Source organism: Mus musculus, chromosome 3 (genome assembly GCF_000001635.26).
Source record: "Mus musculus strain C57BL/6J chromosome 3, GRCm38.p6 C57BL/6J".
NCBI classification, from domain to species: Eukaryota; Metazoa; Chordata; class Mammalia; order Rodentia; family Muridae; genus Mus; species Mus musculus.
The window spans coordinates 22305189-22311188 of NC_000069.6; positions in this window are offsets into that span (position 1 = coordinate 22305189).

Consider the following 6000-nt stretch of genomic DNA (forward strand, 5'->3'; position numbering starts at 1 on the left):
GCTAGGGATACGGGTCAGCGAGTAAACTGTTTGTTGTATAAGCACAAGAACCCAGGTGTGGTGGCACATGCTTGTATTGGGGAGGCAGGCACAGAGATTCCTGGGGCTCACTGGCCATCCTAGCTGACCAGGAAGAGACACTGTCTCAAAAACCAAATAGATGGCTCCTGAGGAAAAACACCCAAGGTTGACCTCTGACCTCTACATATATACACAAGGACTTCACACACTCACATCTTCATACACACACACACACACACACACACACCCCACAGACACCATAGACACCACACAACTTTCTCATACCCACATCACACCTACATCCACACACCACTTTCCCACCCCCATCACATCCCCACACACATACCACCCCCACACCAATCCACCCATATACCACACACACACACACACACACACACACACACACACACACACACACACAGACACACCATACCTACCCACATACCACACAAATATACACATCACACACATGCCAACACCCTCCCCATCAGACTCCCTCTATTCCCCCCCATCAAACTCCCCTACAACTCCCCCACCTCCACCCCTCCCCCTTGCACCTTGGCATGTGCCACTATGCCTGGCTTTCCAGGATCTAAAAAAAGCCATTTAAAAAATCGCAAACAATACACTAGCAAGTGTTTGCTGAAAGGACCCTGATATAGCTGTCTCTTGTGAGACTATGCCGGGGCCTAGCAAACACAGAAGTGGATGCTCACAGTCAGCTATTAGATGGAGCACAGGGCCCCCAATGGAGGAGCTAGAAAAAGTACCCAAGGAGCTAAGGAGATCTGCAACCCTGTAGGTGCAACAACATTATGAACTAACCAGTACCCCAGAGCTCTTGACTCTAGCTGCATATGTATCAAAAGATGGCCTAGTCGGCCATCACTGGAAAGAGAGGCCCATTGGACTTGCAAACTTTATATGCCCCAGTACAGGGGAACGCCAGGGCCAAAAAGGGGGAGTGGAGGGGGTAGGGGAGTGGTGGGGAAGGTATGGGGGACTTTTGGGATAGCATTGGAAATATAATTGAGGAAAATACGTAATATATATATATATATATATATATATATATATATATATATATATATATATATATGATAGATAAAGTAATGGACCAGAAAAAAAATCGCAAACAATAAATGTTAATATACACAACCCCGTTTATTAAAATGATGGTTCTGTCTCCAATGACCTGTGTGTACATGGTTGTCAAAAGGCTATTCCAGTTCCTGTGTTTCTATTTCTGCAATGTCTACTTTTTTCAGAGCTCCATATAAACACCAAGGGTTCCATGGCATGCATTTATTTTAGATTTATCTTCTCCAGTTGATTATTTGGTACAAGGGACTGAGTGAAGAATCTTGCTCACAATAGGCAAAGATACCTCCACTGAGTTACGTCTCCAGCTAACTGTGTGCTCTTACTGAGAATTTATTAAAATGTTTCTGGGAAAAAATTGCAAATAATTCAACATGTGATACTATTTTTCCCAAAGCTGAAAGTAAAGTGTGTGTGCTGGGCTTGGGGAGTTTTAGCTGCTTTCCTGGCTTCCAGGCTCTTGTCCTTAGTGAGCCGGATTGTGTTCCTTTGTTAGCTTTCTATCACTAGGGGGCGCACCACACAAGTTACTCTAAAGCCAGGTTGACTTTGTCTTAAGATTATGAGCGTCTAATTCCAAGATGACTTGGCCCCAGGCTTAGCCTTTTGGTAATGGAAGTACTTCATGGTGGAGATGGTGTCAGGGTGAACAATCACATCTTCAGCTAGAAACTGAAGACAAAATTCTCGATTCTTTTGGAGGGTCTGTGCCCAGTGACCCAAGGACTTCCTACTAGACTCCCTCAACTCCGATCCTAAAGGTGCACAGCATCTTCCACTACCACCGACTGTAAAACCTCTCCATGTGAATTTCTGGGCCTGGGACAGTGTTCATGTTTAAAGCAGAAACAGTCCCTGCCTCTCCATGACACTCAAATAAAGGCGATCCCACCTGTCCCTAGGGATGGATCCTGATTGATTGTAGGCTCTTAATCTTAGGAGCCTGCCAGACGATTGATAATGCATGTTTTAGCATGTAAATCAAAGAGTCAAGAGAAATTGCTTGTCAGAGCTTTATGGGAATGCTCCTCCTCTAGAAGGCTCCTCCCTCTTCTAGAGTCCTGGAAGGCGCTGAGGGTGGGTTTTATCAAGTGGTTACCATGGAAGCAGGAGGACCCTGTGTTTGATCCCAGAAACCATATACAAAGTGGTGTGTGGTGGCAGGCTTGTAATTCCAGTGCTGGGGCAGCAGAGACAGCAGGATTGCTGGCAACTCATGACCAGCCAAACTAGTCTACTTGGCAAGTTCTAGGGCAGTGAGAAGTCCCGTCTCAAAGCACAGGAGCCAAGGTTCTTCTCTGGTCTTCATGTGCACACACTTGCTCACGCTCCTTCCATATTCGCCTCCTTCAGTCCTTGGGAACTGTTCTCTCTCTCCAATTAATGGAAATGAGAACACCTTGGGGACCCAATTATGTTATATTAGAAATCTCTTAACGCCAGAGGCAGCAGCCTCAGAATAGAAGATGGCCGCAGCAGAGCACGTCAAAGAGGGAACGTGGGCTCTGAACCGCGTTTCTGCACTGCTGGAGAGGGAATGTGGGCTCTGCACCGCGTTACCGCACTGCTGGGTCAACACCAATTCGTCCTTTGCACTCGTGTTCCCTAATCAGGCAGAACTCATGCTGACTGCAGGCTTGTTGTCTGACTAACATCTTAGCAGAAGCACATGGGCAGACAGTTCCCTGAGCATACGAGATGGGTCCTTGGCAGGCAACAAAATGTAATATCTGCTGCAATATAAATTAATACTTCTTCGGGCCCCTCCAGGGAGAGCTTGGAACTAGTCAAGCAATTCCGAGAACTGTTCGAGATTTTTAAAACAGTGATTTGAATATTACAGCCTAGTTCCTAACAACCCCAAGGAACTGTGTGAACACTGATGCTCTGTGCATACCTGCACGGTGTCCGTGCTCAGCGAGGTTGTAGGATTTTGTAGTAAGATGTAGGTTGGGAATTGAGACCATGGAAAACAGAGAATGGAGAACACTTGGCATGCACACTTAACACTCCTAGTGTCTTTATTAAGTTCCCAATAGATCCCACAGTGGCATAAAGACCCTGGCGTTGTTGCCACATATTTATTCTGTGCCAAGTACCTTATAAACATTTTTCCATTTAATTGTTCTAATCACAGTGGGGCTTTCCAAGTTTGCACACAAACAAGCCAAGGCTAAAGAACTTAATAAACAAAGCCATGTGTGGCAATACCAGCACCCAGGTGATGGAGACAGGAAGATGCAGTGTTCAAAGTCATCCATGGCTACACAGTGAATTTAAAGCTAGCTTGGGATATACAAGATCCTGTCTCAAAAAGGGAAAAAAAATATGATGTGAAAGGCCCACCAGAGTATGTATATATAAAAGAGGAATCGGTGTTAGCTCATCTCTCTTTATGCTTTAAGCATAGGTCATCACTGTCTTAAAATGGTGCTATCACTTTGTGAATTTTTTTTTAATTTAACATGAATATTCAGGTTTTGTTCAAGGGGGCAATACAAAGAATACATTAGAGAATAAAAGGAAGTTGCTGCTTCACAAACTTACAAAATAGCCCTAGTATTCAATGCATATAGAAGGTAAAACATCATGACTAAGTAAGGATTTTGTAGTAAGATATAGATTGGGAATTGAGAACATGGAAAATAAAAGACAAAGAACACTTAATATGCACACCTAACACTACTAATGTCTTTATTAAGATTCCTCAGAGGCATATACTGTTGTCTACAATTTTTTTTTTTTGTGTGGTTTTCTTACAAAATATTCTCAAGGTGCCCGTGTGACTGGCTGTAGGGGAAAGCCAGATCATGGTCACAGTGCAAGGATGAAGTTGGTGAGACATTGCAATTTTAGTCTTGGCCAGTAGGTGGCAGTCGTGCATCACAGTTACCTGAACCTGATTGGCAGTTACAACTCACAATGAGACCTAAATTCTTTGATTTTATAATGCTAGCATTTCCTGTGCTATCTAATTATCTCTGCCGAATGGGTTGAGTACATGAAAGACTTTGTACAATCCGAAATACAGGTAATGTGGTAGTGTAATTTTCAGTGACAATTTATATACTTTATTTTAAGATAGTCCCCAAAGTGTACCAAATCTTGTTGAAGCCTATGGATTATATTTATATTCACGATGAACAATCTACTCTGTGATGGGAATAGTCTTATGGAAGTACTGCAATCTGTTAAATTATATGGTCAGACACAGAATTGAGATTCTAATAAAGGTTTTCACAGAGGAAAATGAGATTGAAAAATAAACCCCATTCCTGGAAACCGATATGACTTTTAATCAGGCTTGAGAGTTATTTTGACGACCTGCAGGGAATCTTTGCTGTTTTAGAGGGACGAGGACGCTGTTCTGGGCTTAGAAAAAGGGTCGTGTATCTGAGTTCTGATTAAAGACTTTTTGTAACACTCCTAGCAGTATAGTTCTCTTTGGTTTTTCCAGTCCAGATGGAGAGGGCTTATAGCATGCATTTTCAGGATATTCAAATGTTTTTAGTATTTCTGGCAGAGGCTCACTGTGTAGCATAGGCTAACCTTCTGTAGCATAGGCTAGCTTTCAAGTTCTGGTCTTCCTCCTTCAACCTCATATGTTGCCATGTTATAGGTGTGGGTGACATTATGTCCAGTTTCATACTACTATTTTTAAAATATATACCTGTGTCTACATTTGGAGATGCGCACATGTGAAAACCAGGAGACACCTCAGGTGTCTTTCCTAAGAAGCAACCCACCTTTTTCGGTGTCTCTTACTGGTCTGGTACTTGCCAAGTAGACTAGGTGCCTGGCCCACATGCACCAGGGGTCTTCCTGTCTTGGACTAGCCAGCACAACCTCTTTGTCTCACTGTTTTGCTTTTTTTTTTTTTTTTCCTGTTTTTTGTTAAAAACCAGCTGTGATGGCCACTCTTGGTTGAAGACTTGACCACATCTGGAATCCAGGCAGCTGGGCATGGCCATGAGGAATCTTTTGGTCAAGTCATTTGAGGTGGGAGGAACGACCCTGAATCAGGACCACAATTGGTGTTAGCCTTTATGAAAGGACATGGAAGAAGGAAGCTTTTTGTTTTTTGCCTGCTTGCCCTCACTATTTTTGGCAAGCTCATCTATCCTGCTGCTGAGGCATTCCTTCTCTGGAATTAAAGCCTACTTCTCCAGAACTCCAATATAGTCTGAAAACCAGCTAACACATCCAGCCCTGCAGATTGAACAACTAATGGGTTCTTGGTTTTTCCTGCAGGGGCAGCCATTGCTGGATGACAGACCATTGCCTAAAAGCCAAACCAATTAATCTCCTTTTAATAAACTCCACTTCCATCCCCCACTTGGTTTAGTTCTGTTCTGCTAGATAATCCTGACTAACTCACCTGAGTTCTGGGGATTGAATTCAGGTCTGTGTAATTTCAAGGTAAACACTTGGTTGATGAGATATCTCCTCGGACCCCCACATTGGTTATGTGAAGCAAGCAATCGAGGCCATGGTTAAATTAAAACGTAGGTGTGAACAGAATTTGGAGGTTCATTTATTTTCTGCTGTTTTAACTGAATTGTTGGAGGCTACAAGGCCCCCAACACTCCTGGTCTGATAGTCCTTCACCTTGCTCTATTGGCCGAGAGCGTTACTTGCTTTCTGCCTGGGCTATCTCCTAAATTCCACAGCAGCAATGATCTTATGTTAAGAACCTTAAGTCATTTTGATTGCATTGTTGACATCAAAGAGAAATCAGAAGATATCCTTCTGGCATTTGCAAAAACCACTAAAGATTTGACTTGGTGGTTTGTAAGTCACAGTCTGGAGCACACTGTGCTTTTTGTTTCCTATGTCAAATTTGGAATTTCTTACCTCAAGAAGTTGCTGGGAAGAAGT